Source organism: Protopterus annectens, chromosome 8.part0 (genome assembly GCF_019279795.1).
Source record: "Protopterus annectens isolate FY-2018-M chromosome 8.part0, PAN1.0, whole genome shotgun sequence".
In the NCBI taxonomy this organism is placed as follows: domain Eukaryota; kingdom Metazoa; phylum Chordata; order Ceratodontiformes; family Protopteridae; genus Protopterus; species Protopterus annectens.
The window spans coordinates 974,093,903-974,111,331 of NC_056741.1; positions in this window are offsets into that span (position 1 = coordinate 974,093,903).

The window sequence follows — 17,429 nt, forward strand, 5'->3', positions numbered from 1 at the left end:
CACCTTCCCCCTTCATTCAATGTTCTTCTATGGATGATAAATGCCTTTTCATTTTATCCCTTGGACTGATGTTCTGACTGGAGCATTCAGTTCTGAGAATGGTGTGTGCAGACATCACTTTTATGGACTACATCTGCTGCATCCTGTGTGAAACATTGCAAGTACCTAGCAGTAGGTTAAATCTTTGGTATACTGGCCGGACATTTGGGTCACCTTGGCAGGGCACAGGAAGTCTCCATAAGTCCATGCAGTATTGCCCTGGCAAAACCTGCCATGGATCTGGAGACAGAGTCCAAGTTGCAGTGTTATGAATACTGCAACATGGAAGAGAAGGACATTTATGGCTAAGGTAAGATTTTGCACAGCTATTCTTTCCGGTTTAAAAACATAATAATCCTAGGTGACTTCAGCCTCCAGTTGCTTAATCACAAATATATCTTAGATGCACAAGACATTCTGTCACATATCAGACATTCCCAACTCCTTTCTGATTTTACCTAACCAAACTTTCTAACTACTCACTTCTAGATCTCCTTATCTCTAGTGACCCTTCTTCCATCCAAAACAGCTCACTCCTGCACACTTTCATTAGTTATGACTACCCCATGACTTTAACTATGAAACCTCCAGTTCCCAAAGCACCACCCCAGCACCATCTCATGCTAATTATATTCTGCCCATGATCCCACAAGAGCATCCAAAATGATGTACTCTGCTCTTCCAACAGCCCCGTGCACTGTCACAGCCATGGATGATCCAAAAGATTTTACTAATGCCCTCATAACCTTCATACTCCAATTCCAAAACTCACCTACTCCCACTTCTCAGTCATCAGGCTGTATAGATCCTCACTAGAAATATTGTTAACTATAGAAGCAAAATCCCTTTATTAAAGTAAGAAACAAAGTATTGGGCACCTGGAAACATTTTGCAATAGAAGAAAACTTAGCAAACTTAACAAACCTCAGAGACCTAGGCAAAATATTTCCAAGGCAACACAAGACCAACCTCCACACTGACAGTCGGTGTTCAATTTACTACAACCAAAAGAAGTTCTGTGTCCTGGAAAATAACATCACATGCTGATTTTCACTAAAGACCTAGAACACAACATCATTACAACATCAGTCAATATCCTGTTTTCTCCTAGATTTCTTCAGTCTTTCAAATCTTAAACTTTCCGATAACAACCCCCTTCCTGAGAGAGATGACCGCTTTCACTGACATCCTTTTAACTTCAAAGACATAAACAAAATTAACAAAGCAAAAATCCTTTATAGTTTCCTTCAGACCCCTCCCCAGGTATCAATATTCACCCAGTTTCATTTCCCCATGCAAAGACCATCTACTTATCCCCTGAATAACCTCTTCTATATGTCTTATTATAAGAATCATGGTACAACAATGGAGTAAAATTAAAGTAAGACCTGTTCCAAAATAACATAACCTTGTAACAGCCAGTAACTTCATACCAATATAAGTCCTCCCAGTTTTAGACAAAATACTAAAAAAACAGTCTATGACAAACGTATTCTGCCTCTAAATACTGATAGAGTACTATCCCCTACCAATGCAGCCCTTGGAGAGGTGGAAGTACTATTAGTTACAGGTGTCAAAATCTGGAACTCCATCCTAAAACAACTAAGCAGCACCTATTTCTTCCCCACACAGAGGAAGGAACTTGAGACGTGCCTCTACCAACAAGCAATGTATAAATAATTCAGCAAAGATAATATCACACAACTCCAACACTCCAGCCCTTGGACTGAAATCCATAACCTCATCTACTGGTACTCCAAAACTCTGTGGAAATACGATGTGAAATAACCAGGAATTTCATACTGAAAATGTATTGTATAAAGCTTAAAGGCTTGGTAGTATCATAAAAGCTATATATTATGAGAAATGTCATACTTTAAACATTTCCCTTTCACTGTAGTATGCAAACTGATGTATTCAAATATCTCAAAAGGTAAAATATATGGACTTTAAAATCCATATCCATTTTCAGACTTGCAGTGTTCTAGACCCTATTTTGTCAGTAAATATATATATATATATATATATATATATATATATATGTATATATATATATATATATATATATATATATATATATATATATACATATATATATATATATATATATATATATATATATACACACACACACACACACACACACACACACACATACATACACATTTTATATATGTATATATATATATATATATATATATATATATATATATATATATATATATATATATATATATATATGTGTGTGTGTGTGTGTGTGTGTTTATATCATATGGTTGCAATACCATAGGTTTGTAGATATATACTTAGCTAATGCCAGCAGGGCACTTATAAGCCTAGCTGATGTGACCCACATATTTGAATTATACAGGGGGTGTTTTACTGATTGCCTTTGTCCATTACCTATCCACTGGTCCAAGTTTCACTTAAATAAGATTAGGGAGATACTCTGCTTCACATGGATGTGGAGCCTGTTCCAGAAACTGAGAAAAAATACATGTCTGTCCAGCATGTCCTGTTTATGTTGCAAGCAATACTTAGGTCTTTTGATCTATTAGTTTTGATGCTATTTTATTTGTGGCTGTCCAAAAGATTTGACAAAACAGGGTCTAGAGAAATATGATTGAATTTTAAAAGATAGCTTCACAGAACATCAAACCTGGTTGTCTTACAGAAACTGGTATTGTTTAGGGTCAAGTATTTTCCCTTTCAACAATATGCAATGATCATGGAGTTGGTATATGTAATATGCAGGGTATGTGGGAGGTACAGGGGACTTACTCCCAAAAAAGAACTGTTAATTGAGTTGCCGCCTTCAAAAGGAGCAGTTGCTTCAATGTTCTGTGAAACAATCTTAAAAAGTTTGATAATACTGTATTACAACTATATGATATAGATAAAGGCAGACATACCACACACACACACACACACACACACACACACACACACACACACACACACACACGTATATAGATATAGATAGATAGATAGATAGATAGATAGATAGATAGATAGATAGATAGATAGATAGGTATATATATATATATATATATAGATATATATAGATAAATGTCTGTGTGTATATATAGATATATATATATATATATATATATATATATATATATATATATATATATATATTTTATTTATTTATTTTATTTATTTATTTAAATTTGTTGACCGGGAGTGTCCGACTGGACGTGAGTCCATTTTCAGTGGAGGCCCGGGGAGAAAAGCTCCACAGTAAAATAAACAAAATATATATATATATATATATATATATATATATATATATATATATACTATATATATATATATATATATATATATAGGTATCTATCGGCGTAGTAAGATATATATATATATATATATATATATATATATATATATATATATATATTAAAAATGTATATTGGTCTACTTCAGAATGTCAACCTTATAGAATGACAACTTTCATATGGCCGACACCGAATTCACTTTATATCCTCGAAATACTGAAATGTCGAAATTCAGTATTTTGAAGCTATAGTCAAAAATTTAAAACCACGAAAACTCAGAACCACGAAATTCAAAATCTTGCACACCAGAGATTTTGAATTTTGCACTTCTACTCCACACAAACACACCTTCCTCCCCACATACAAACAAAAGCTGTGTAACCCCCCACTTAAATATTCTCACACCGAGGTCGCACTACATACAAACACACACAAAACACCACCACACAAGCTACATTCTCCTCGCACACACACACACACACACACACACACACACACACACACACACACACACATATCACAGCACAAAACCCAATGACACACACCACAGCCCCTTCCCAAAACCCTTAACACATACAAACACACTTACCTGAATCCATAACCACAACGAAACCTCATAAGCGTGAAATTCAATACCTCTGGTATTCGAGGTTTTGAATTTCGGTCTGCTGAGCTTTCGCTCTTCTCAGGATTCTACTTTTTAAACTCGAAATACTGAATTTCGATATTACAGTATTTTGAGCTTCTAAAGTGAATCCCTGACACCATATGATCGACATTCTGAAAGACCGACATCCTGAAATAGCACCATTTACCTACCTGCAAACACAGTAAAACTGTGTTATGTGGGGTGCGGGGGGGCAAGCCCCCTGCACCCTCCACACCCTGTGCTACTTAAACAATCTCAGTCTGAGATTGCACTACAGTGCAGGAAAGGGGAATCTCCCAGTCCTGCACTGTAGCAGGATCTCCTCTATCATTTGTCGGCCTTTCAAACATTCGCTCATACGGTGTCAGTCATATGAGTTTCGAACATTTGAAAGTTCGAACAAATGAAGAGCTCCCATATATATATTTATATATATATATATATATATATATATATATATATATATATATATATATAGATAGATATATATAGATATATATAGATATATATGAAGATCTTTATTCCCCTGCTAACTACCTGGCTGCTGTGCATTCTGTTTGGGCGCTTGTTCCTACCTGGTGAACCTGGAACTTCTGAGCCTAATTACCTGTAAACCCCCTCCTGGAAAGTTTTTGGAAATTGGTCTAGACACTGAAAATGTCCACCTGCTCCCTGAGGGTCAGCCTTTGTCAAAACTAGAGAAACCTGGTGAACCTGGAACTTCTGAGCCTAATTACCTGTAAACCCCCTCCTGGAAAGTTTTTGGAAATTGGTCTAGACACTGAAAATATCCACCTGCTCCCTGAGGGTCAGCCTTTGTCAAAACTAGAGAAACCTGGTTTACCTGGAACTTCTGAGCCTAATTACCTGTAAACCCCCTCCTGGAAAGTTTTTGGAAATTGGTCTAGACACTGAAAATATCCACCTGCTCCCTGAGGGTCAGCCTTTGTCAAAACTAGAGAAACCTGGTGAACCTGGAACTTCTGAGCCTAATTACCTGTAAACCCCCTCCTGGAAAGTTTTTGGAAATTGGTCTAGACACTGAAAATATCCACCTGCTCCCTGAGGGTCAGCCTTTGTCAAAACTAGAGAAAGTATGTACTGTTCTCATCACAAGACATTTTTAGTAATACTTCTCCTATAAGAGCTTGCTACCCTAGGCAAGTTTCCCACTCAAGACAGCCAGCAGCCTATAACACCCCCCCCAACTTTATATATATTTTTTCTTTCTCTGTGCTTTTAACCTATACTCCTAGATAGTCTTTTTTAACCTGTGTGTATTAGGTCCCCCAACTACCCCTAGCCTGTAGCCTGCCCCCCCTTCCTTGAGGGATTTTGTGGCAATCAACTTTCTGGCCACTAGGTGGCACCTCATCCCCCCCGTTCTGTATCTCAACCATAAATATCTCTCAACTTGACCTATTATCCCTTTTTCTCCCTCTGTTGTTTTTCTTCAACTTTATCCCTTCTTTTATGTTTTTTGCTTCTCCCCACCTCATAATAGAGGGAAATAACTATACTCTACTTCTCTTACATCTATATGCACCTTACACTACCCTGTCAACTTACTCTTGCTTAAAAGCACCCTTATCAAACGTGCTAACTTACCTCTGCTTACTCCTATTTTTCACTTACCTGCAGTTCACTCCCATATTTCTGATTGTCTTCCTTGCTTGTCCACTCTCTTGTCTCTGCTATCTATTTCCCCTCATACCCCTTTTTGTTCTTTTATCCCTGGTACCTTCTGTACTCCCACAGTGCATAATCCCCTCTACTGCACTCCTCATCCTTGCTATCGTAACTAGCCATTTTTCTACTTCCCATTCCTCTCCTATAACCACAATCCTGCCCCCCTACTCCCTTACCTCTCTTATAATTATAACTCTCCTTATCTCGCGGTTTCTGCCATTCACCTTTATATACGTGTCTCTCCCCTCCCCCTTTGCTCTCTTGCCCCTGCTTACCTTATAAATATACCCCTTAACCTGAGATGCCATCTTTATTCCCCTGCTAACTACCTGGCTGCTGTGCATTCTGTTTGGGCACTTGTTCCTAGTAAGTTTTATTTTTGTGCTTTATCTTACACTTTAAAACAAATACCTGTGTATTACAAATCAGACAACTGCTGCTGCTGTAATATGTATATAATGGAAATGTTTTTCTGATTGATGAAACGCTATCGCTGTTATCATTTGCCTCTCACAATGAGTTTGCTCATGCGATAGTTAAATGCTGTTAATTGAAATGTTTTTTGTTTGACAAAAGGCTATCGCTGCCATCTTCTGCCTCTCTGAAAGCGTTTGCTTATGCGATAGTAGCAAACACTCGTCACATGGTTATTTTTGTTACTATGTGGCCTTTCACATGGTCCTCAACTATTTTGGGATTGTTTACTGTGTTTAGCGACTCTGATTAGCTAACATACATACATTTTTGTTACTATGTGGCCTTTCACATGGTCCTCAACTATTTTGGGTTTGTTTACTGTGTTTAGCGACTCTGATTAGCTAACGCACATACACTGTAGTGCCTGTACATATGTAGCGCCGACTATGAGTGATTGCACACACAATAGCTGGCTACTATTTTATAACTTTTTTTCCTGCTTCCCGCCCTACATCTGTAGACATTACTTTAGATTTACCTGCATAGCGCATTGCTTATACCGATCCCATCATAAACATTATACTGAATCAGTGTGACTGCCTTCAAAGCAATGGTCACTTTGCCGCTCTGTACTAGTAGTTATTTTTTTTTTATTCACTCTGGTACTTTGTCAGTGAGAATCTAATAAACTCCTAGATAATAGCTAGGATTTCCTTACTGACATGTAATTTTGTTAGTTAATATCTATTAAACTCCTCTAGGTTATAGCTAAGAATTCCCTACTGAGGTGATACTTTGTTAGTGTTAATCTAAGAAACTCATGTAGGTAATAGCTAGGATTTCCTTACTGGCCGTATACAGTACCACGTAGTGCATGAGGAATGCTCTAGCTCCCTGACTCAACTTTTTGCACACTTTACAAGGGAGTAATTTACAAAATAACTCGTATAGCTTTGTCTGCATACATATCTTCCAGATAACATCGTCGCTTACGATACTCGTTGAAAAGATCATTCCTGGGAACCTATTTATTTATTTATTTACTTACAAGTTCTATATACCTACTAGGCATTGCTATGATTTTCGCGCTTATTAAACAAAGTTAGCGCTGTACACGTGGAACGCTATAAGTGTTCCAGTACCGCTGGCTTTGCTAAACACTACCTCACACAGCTAAATTTCATTTTCAGATTTAGATCACATTAGATAACGTCCTTATTTGCATCGCTGTGCTGAAATAAGCCACCTGATGAATGTAGCTCGAACAACACTTTACAGACTGACTAACTGTACGTTTTTATTAGAATTTTTATTGTACCCTTACAGTATTTGTGTTTTCATGTATTTTCTGTAAACATTAATCAAATGAAGTCTTCTCTACGTATATTTCCTAGAGCATTATAATGTATTTGAATGTTTTTGCATCATTTCTAAATACTATGACTGTTTACCTGTCTAAATGTTTTTGAACATTTTACTATACTTGAAGGTTTTAGAATCAAATATATATTATTGTGACTGTTTACCTGCATTTCTTTTTGACTACAACTCCCAGTATTATCTACCTTATCACTTTCTCCTTTCCTACTTCTTACCAGCCTGGTGAACCTGGAACTTCTGAGCCTAATTACCTGTAAACCCCCTCCTGGAAAGTTTTTGGAAATTGGTCTAGACACTGAAAATATCCACCTGCTCCCTGAGGGTCAGCCTTTGTCAAAACTAGAGAAAGTATGTACTGTTCTCATCACAAGACATTTTTAGTAATACTTCTCCTATAAGAGCTTGCTACCCTAGGCAAGTTTCCCACTCAAGACAGCCAGCAGCCTATAACACCCCCCCCAACTTTATATATATTTTTTCTTTCTCTGTGCTTTTAACCTATACTCCTAGATAGTCTTTTTTAACCTGTGTGTATTAGGTCCCCCCAACTACCCCTAGCCTGTAGCCTGCCCCCCCTTCCTTGAGGGATTTTGTGGCAATCAACTTTCTGGCCACTAGGTGGCACCTCATCCCCCCCCGTTCTGTATCTCAACCATAAATATCTCTCAACTTGACCTATTATCCCTTTTTCTCCCTCTGTTGTTTTTCTTCAACTTTATCCCTTCTTTTATGTTTTTTGCTTCTCCCCACCTCATAATAGAGGGAAATAACTATACTCTACTTCTCTTACATCTATATGCACCTTACACTACCCTGTCAACTTACTCTTGCTTAAAAGCACCCTTATCAAACGTGCTAACTTACCTCTGCTTACTCCTATTTTTCACTTACCTGCAGTTCACTCCCATATTTCTGATTGTCTTCCTTGCTTGTCCACTCTCTTGTCTCTACCCGCTCCGTTCGCCCTTCGGGCTCACTCCGCTCCCCTACCCTGCCCCCTATTCCCACCCGCCCCAGTACTCCTACACTTATAGTCCTCATGACCACACCCCTATCTCAATTAACCATTCAGTAAGTTTCACATCTTACTATCACTCAAACTATTCTACTGAACATCACATCCTACAATTAACTAACCTCTCTCCCACCTTTTAATTAACCTAAACAACCTCTCCTTTGTTGGAGCTACAACCTACCTTTCTCCTCCCTGCATATCTCCCCACCTTTAAAATGGGTACAACACCTATCCCCTCAAAACCAAAACCTCTTATTTACCTATCATTCCTTTCCTGTCTCATTACTACTTACCTCTTAACTTGCTATGAATACCCACTTTACTCTACCCTTTCTCTTACATCTAAACATACCTCATCACCTACACCACCTTTCTCTCCTACCTTCTCAAATCTCACTACTCAACCTAATTACCTACTAGCCAAGTACCACAGACTAACACACTTCAAGCTAAGTAAACCAAAATCTAGGAAACTTATAGACACCCCACAAAAACTTCTCCACTCAAAATATTTTATATTCCTCCACTTACTTTTGGATGGAGACATTAATCCTAACCCTTTGCCACATCTTACCATTCCCAATACCTTTAGGAAACATGACAAAGCCATCTCCCTGGCACTCACCAAACCTACCAACTCTCTCTCTATTGCCCATCTCAACATACAAAGCATTTGTAACAAAACTTCTCAAGTTCATGCCCTTCTAGACACACACCAATTTGATATTTTATGCTTGACTGAAACATGGCTTAAACCCACCATCAAAGACAATGAAATCACCCCTCCCGGGTATAACATCATTAGACTAGATCGTACAACTAAAAAGGGTGGAGGGGTTGCTATTCTCCATAAAACACATATGCATATTAGTATTATAGACCAGACTTTCAGCCTTAACAACAATGCTGAAATTATCAGCTCTAAACTTCAAATCAACAGTACTAAAGCCTTAAATATCATATGTATTTACCTTCCCCCAGGGAATAACATTAACGTACTTGAATGCATCCTTAGCTCACTTTCCATCTACCTCCCTCAAGAAACACTAGTCCTAGGTGACTTCAACATAGACTTGTTTTTCTGTAATAGTACAAATCCTACCTCCCACATAAACCTCTATGGCTTTACACAACTTATAAACAGTGCTACCAGAACTAATAATACCAATAATAAGGAAACCATCTTAGACTGGATTCTTACAAACACTCCTCAACAAACCTACCAATCAGGTACTCTCCCTGATGATCTCAGTGACCACTCACTTACTTATATCATTAGGCATAAAACCAACCTAGTATTACCTACCACATACAGGACACTACGTTCAAAAAAACATTTTAACCCTGAAGAATTTCTAGCTGTATTACTACAATGTAATTGGTCCCCACTAAAATATCACCCTCTTAATGAAGCAGTCGAATATTTCAATTCCACATTCTTATCAATCCTAGATCTTCATGCCCCAAGTCGCATTATTAGAACCAAAACTAAAGCAGCACCATGGCTGACCAATAATACTAGGCAAAAAATATCCCTCAGAAACAAATCTTGGGCTAAATGATGTACAACTAAGACTTTAACTGACCACCAAAACTTCAAAGAGCTTAGAAATAGTACAAAAAAAGCCATCCTACTAGACAAAAAGAACTATTATCTTCCATTACAACACACCTCCAAAAAAGAACCCAAAAAATTCTGGACCAGTATTAATAATCTCTTATCCCCTGGCCAATCTATCACACCCAACCCACAAGGCTATGACCCAAAGAATCCCACACAAACAGCCAATGACTTTAATTCATTCTTCACTAATACTATCCAATCTCTTGCCAGTCACCTATCTCCTGACACCTCTAAGCTCCTCTTACCTACTCCAAGCCCACCTCCTTCCTTTCACTTACAACCGGTATCTACCTCCTATATCTTATCACTGCTCCAAAAACTCAAACCTACCACTCCTTCTGCAGACAAACTTCCTGCAGAATTCTTACAAATAGGTGCCAAAGCTATTGCCTATCCCATTTCTATTCTGATTAATAGACCCTTATAGGAAGGTATTTTCCCCTCTATATGGAAGATATCACACATCATCCCACTTCACAAAGGAGGTAAATCAAATGACTTCTCTAACTTTTGTCCCATAGCACTCCTATCACCTATAGCTAAAATCACAGAAAAATGTATCCATAAGCAAATTCTAAGCCACCTTCTGCATAACAACCTACTTGCAAACTGTCAACATGGATTTAGACCTTCCCACAGTACTACCACAGCCCTACTCTCCTTTACCAACTCTATCAACTATAACCGTAACAATAACAACCTATCATCCTCTATCTTTGTTGACTTATCTAAAGCTTTCGACATGGTAAACCATAAACTTCTTCTGCACATACTAAAATCTTTCTCACTTGATCCCCTTCCTTAACTTGGTGTACATCTTACCTAGAAAACCGTCAACAGGCAGTTCTCTGGAAAAATGCACTATCCAATCTACTCCCTACATCTCTAGGTGTGACTCAAGGCTCTATCTTGGGCCCCCTTCTATTTTCCATCTTTATTAATGACCTCCAATTAGCTATCCCATATACCACCTGTATACAATATGCAGATGATTCTACTATTATCTGTACCACTAAATCACAAACTGAACTACACTCTATCACTCAAAAGGCTTTTAACACTGTTGAACAATGGTTCTCTGATCGTTGTCTACTCCTTAACCCCAAGAAAACTAAATTACTCTTGTTCTCACCTACTCGTAGATCTGCCCCACTAAACTTTACTCTCTCTTCCATTGATTGCACTCTCATCTCTCCTGAAACAACAACTAAACTATTAGGCATAACCATTGACAATAATCTCAGCTTTGAAACTCACATCAATAGCACAATAAAATTAGTTAATAAAAAAATCGGATCCCTGTATAGAATCAAACCCTTCCTTTCACCTGAAGCAAGGACCACCTTAGCCAGATCACACCTTATCTCTACACTACTATATGCCTCCCCCATATACACTAATCTCTCCAAAACAACCTTAAGAAACTAGGAACTTCCTACCACAATATTGCTCGATTTGCAACTGGATCCTCATTTAAAACCCATCACTGCCTGAACCTAAGAAAACTAGGCTGGTTGGAACTTCAGAACCAACTCACACTTCAGCAGCTCTTAATAGCTCACAAAATCCTTTACCAACCAACTAAAACACCTGTACTCTCTAGCCTCATTTCACCTTACAATAACCTGAAACATCTACGTTCTTCCAACAAACTAATGATTAATACAACCAAACCTAATAACTTTGCAGGAGATTGTCTTTTTTCCAACTCAGTCGGCAAAATGTGGAACAAATTACCCTCTGTAATCCTGTCTTTGTCCTCCTTTCCACTTTTCAAAAAGCAGGTGAAAACTCATCTCAATAATCACTGGCTTTGCTCCTGCACCAACCCAGATTAACTTCCTTTTTCACCTCCCTGTCCTCTCTACCTCCTAAATTCCTGCAATCTCTGCTTCTTATAGCCTTGTTAGCTCTCCCTTAATGACATGCACACAGTCTGATGTAATACTCAAAAAAAAAAAAATCGATGTTTTCTTTCTTAACACATTTGCCTATTTTACTCTGTATTTACCATGACTTTATATGTAATATGGGTATTAATTAGCCCTCTTTTACGCATTACTATTTGTATTGTCTATCTTCATATAATGTTTAATTACTGGAGCTTTTCTCCCGGGCCTCTACTGAAAATGGACATATATCCAGCTAGACTAGCCCGGTCAACAAATGTAAAATAAAATAAATAAATATATATATATATATATATATATATATATATATATATATATATGTGTGTGTGTGTGTGTGTGTGTGTGTGTGTGTGTGTGTGTGTATATATGTATATATATATATATATATATATATATATATATATATATATAGATAGATAGATATATATATAGTTGTTTATCCCCTATATATTAATATGTGTGCATTATACACACATACATATACTGTATAAAATAATGCGTGTGTATTTGTGTCTGTGTGTGAAGACAGATGTTTATACCTTCATTTAGATATACACATCCACTCAGCGTATGAAACAGTTTTATGGTATCTTCATTGTACTTTCCTTACTGTTTGTATCAACAAAGACACATTTACATATATAAAAAGAATCTTGATAACTGCTCAACAGTGTGTAAACTTTTTATTTTTCAGTGGATTGATCTTTAGTCATGTGTCTTGTCTCAGTGAAATCTTTCAGCCTTTATCTTGGTGAGTGTTTTTAGCTAATGTCTGAACATTCTCTTCTGTTTCCTGTGCTTTTGAAACAAATCTGCTGTGAATCATTGATACTGGCTTCTTTTGGGTGTATAGAGAAGCTCTTGTACACTATAGCATTTCAAATCTCATCAGAGGCCAAGGCAGAATAATTATAGTTGGCCTTTATGGATTTATTTTTTGGTGAGCAGCAGTAGAACTAAATTGCCTTTATTAAAATGATAAGGATATGGCAGTTTATGGGAGGGGGGAGTTGAATTTATTCCTGTGGAACTGGCACCTTTACAAATGTTTCCACTCTCAGCATATCGGAAAACCACTGCCAATTCGCTCTGCAAAACTGAAGGAATGCTTGATTAAGCAATAATTAAAATGGTGCCTCTGATAAATATGAGTTCATCTCTGCTGTTACTGCTACTATGTTACTGGTTTCTGCTCTCTGCATTTCTTTTTTTTTTTTAATTTGTAGTCTTTAATGACTGCTGTCAGGAGAAGAGTCAATGCCCTTTAGCAGAATGTCCATCCCCAGCAGTCAGATGAGAATGACCATTTCATGTTTCAGATTATCTGGTACCTTCTGATTGGATAATTAGTTTCTATTAAACATGTATTTGCAGTACTGCATATCGCTGATTCCAGTATTGTATTCATTGCATCTTTTAAATGCTTCAGTAAACAGACTATAAGAAGCAGTTTATAATGCATGGATGTAAATGCTGATGAGGTGGCAGAACATGTGCAATCACTGTGCTGGAACAGCACAGTCTGTAGCTGTAAATGGCTTTGTAAGCAGCTGTGTTACTGTTTGATAAAGGTGACTTTGGACATAAGATACCCAACAGACCAGTCTTACTGTTTGCAGGAAGCACTTTGATGCATTCCTTTTAACTCAGCTCAAGAAAGCACTATTTTTTTTGTCTCAAACATATTCAAAGAAAGAAGAAAAGAACATCATGGCTGTTCAAGCCACAGGTTTTATTGCCCTGCCATACTACAGTTGCAAGACATGCAAATGTTTTAATGTTGTCAACTTCCTTTGAGAAATACAGGATTCATAAACTGTAAGTCTTTGGACTTTAAAGTATTATGTCACTGAAAATGCAGCAAATATTGTTACTCACTGTAACACTTTTAAAGATTTTTTTGCAGTGGGGCTTTGACTTTCCTGCAGTCTTCAGTATAAGGGTGGGGCTATGGCATCACACTCATGCTTCTTATATCTACTAACCCTGGGACTGCTGTAGCTCAGAGAAGGAGGAATGTTTTGTCACTACAAACTCAGGCTTGGTATATTTTCTCCATTTTCCCCTTCACATTTCATTCCTCTGAGGCTCACAATTAACAACCTCAAATTTCAGTACACTCTTGCAAAGTTTTCTTGCTGTACCTTTGTAGCTCACTCATGAAAAGGAGCCCAGAGCCCTTGCATTATTCTTCAGGGAGGGCTTACCCATAAGCTCGCTTGTCCACAAGCTAAGAAGGGGTAGGTCAGTTGGCTGCTGCTTTAAGGAAGTGAGTGCAGCTGCTGTTTGTGCTGTTCTCAGGCAGCAGTTCAGCAGATCACACACCCCACCCCCTTAAAATTTTTACAGTGCAAGTGGCTGCCTTGTGGTATTTTCCCTTTTCATCCCCCCATCATGGCTAGTACTCAGCAGCACCTAGACATGGGAGACATGTGTTCAAATTTAGGCTTTGACCAAGCCAACTGGTGTTTGACCTGACAGTTAATTCCCCCACCAAGGTTATTAAAACTGGGTCTGAGACAGCTTGGGTTATGCACCCAGACCCTTAACAGCTGGTGCCAGAAAGATCTTTGTTATGTTAACTGGCTTAAGTGGTAGTTTACAAATGTGTTTTTTGGGTGGTTGCAAATTGATTGTAAAGTATCAGTTCTGTTGGTTATTATTATCAATAAATGGCCACAATGCCAATATGGGTGTAGTTATTGTCTCAGCTTAGAGAACAACGGAATTTAAATAAAAATCAAACTTAGTTACTTCATTTTAATCTACCCATTTAGAATTAGTTTTTCAATGATGTCATTAAGATATTGAATTAAACATCATATGGTCCTAACAGAAAAATAAAAGCATTATGGAAGTTAACTTATATTTCTAGATATTTTCTCTACAGAGCAGGATATTTGAGGAAAAAAAAGAAAAAAGCCATTGAATGATGATTTATTTATGTATTATGGTAGTAGTTATATAAAAAGTTGAAAAAGACATTTTATCTGACATTTTCATCTTCTGAGTGTAGAGCAAACTGTTAAGTATGTTTTCCTTCTGTACTTATTGAATTACTTTGTGATGTAAATTATAATTTCCTCCTTTTTTTGCTAGAAAAGCATAAAATCTGGCAGGACCTCTTATGATATGTTCTGTCTTACAGTACCAGATGACGACAATTGCCACTATAACATTTTGTTTGCCCTATAGGCAACACAAATCTATTTACCTTGTTACTTACATATATTACTTAAATAACTTTCAAATTGCTTACTGGGTGACTCACATTAAGCCAAAGGCTCTTTGAAAGGTATTATTTTGAAAGCTGCATGGTACATTGTGCAGAATCATACCTCTCAACCTCCTAGAGCAAGAAATCTGGACAAAGCCATAAAAAATTGGGGTACAAAAGCAAAAAATAGGGACAACATTTCAATATTACTCTTACAAACTTGAAAAGCTGATACAATAACAGGTTTTGTATTAGCATGGATTTTATAAAGGATATGAAGTCTGAAACTCAAATGTCTGTCATTATCTTCTGACTTGAGGCCTGAATAATTTGACAATAATTTGTTAGAAAAACATACATTTTGGAGAAACAGACCAAAAGTATGAGGCAAAAATCTGGACATTCTATGAAAATCTGGACAGTTGAGAGGTGTATGCAAAGCTATTGGAAAGAAGCAAAGCATGGCCCAAGGAAGTACATTAGAGGGAATCAAGCAGTTAATCTCAATGGAAAAATACATCCAGCATGTTGGTACTTGCAGTGTATTGCATTACTTAGTACTGATTCAATAGATTATTAAAATACCAAACACCCCAGGAATATCACACTACTGTGGATTCTCTGTTTCACTTACCAAGTATGGATCAAGTAATGGACTTGCTACTAACCAAACCAAGAAGAGTTTCCAAAGTAGTTTACTAGAATGCATCCTTTTTTAATGAGTGGGCCTAGCTGGTTTGTCCCCCTAATAAGATTATTGGTGAAAAGAATTATATGTAATGCTTTTAATTAAACTGAACACTACTTATGAAATGTTTAAGACAGATTCCTTTGTGTTCATAATTTCAAGAAAGAAAAAAAGTGATACGGCTGGTACCCAGGGAATTCATTCTTAATCTTTCCTCATAATCCACTATGTCCTGCCTATCTAAGAATGATCACTCACTTTTGAAAGCTATTTTATCCATGGCCCAAGCATTCAGACTAATTTATGTAGGCAACCTGAAAAGATTGAGAACTATTTTATTCAGTTATTTTCAGAACAGTAAACAAGTGTATCTTCATAGCAATTGCATTTATTGTATTCCACTTTCTCTTGTGTTCCACAGTGAAATAGTCCATACACTCTGACAGCTCTATATGACACAGTAATTATCACTGCTTGCACAGTAGCTTTGTATACAGTAAATAGCTATATGGTTATACAACACAAACAGAAAATGTAGTTTATTTTCAATTATGTACCATCACAGTGGCATGATCATGGAATTAGTACACAATTACACTTATCTATATTAGAACAAAATTACTTTTGCATATTGCCAGGTTAGTCGGTGGTGATGGGGTATATGTAGGCAGGGGAACTGTGTGCGAGGATGAGGGGGAGACAGGTGGAATGGCAATCAATGGCACAGATTCAGCCCTTGACAACCCTGCCTGTGCCTCAATCATACTATCATCATCACTGCTAGAGTCTGTGGGGACACTAACATCAGGTGGACCGCAGGATGGCAACGCACCGACATCAACACCTGTGAGGGGAAGACAAGAACTGTACATTACAAGTTATACCAGACACACACACACACACACACACACACACACACACACACACACACACACACACACACACACACACACACACACACACACACACACACACACACACACACACACACAGACACACAGACAGATGCACACACAGACAGACAGACAGACACGCACACACAGACAGACACACACACAGACTGACAGACACACAGACAGATACACACAGACAGACACACACTGACACACACAGACTGACACACATTGACACACACTGACACACACGCTACATGCAGGTGATATGGCAGATGACAATCAGCTTAGACAATTATAGTTTCAGCTTAGAAAATTATAGTGGTACTTATCATACATCCCTGAGTTGCACACAACAGCATGCATGTGTTATAGCAGATGGCATGCACCTTACATAATTATAGTGGTGGTTAGCATACATACCTGTATTGCACCATTTGTGTTAGTAACCTATGCCCCATACCTGCAACACAATGCATGCACTTTGCACCGTTGCACTGCACTGCCATGGTGTGTGCAACGTACACCACATGTTAACAGACCATCGCTGACCTTTGTACATCTGCCACTTATGCTCTGTGTTGGCCACTGCCCCTGTGTGTGAGGATATGAGCTGTAGGGTATGTTGAC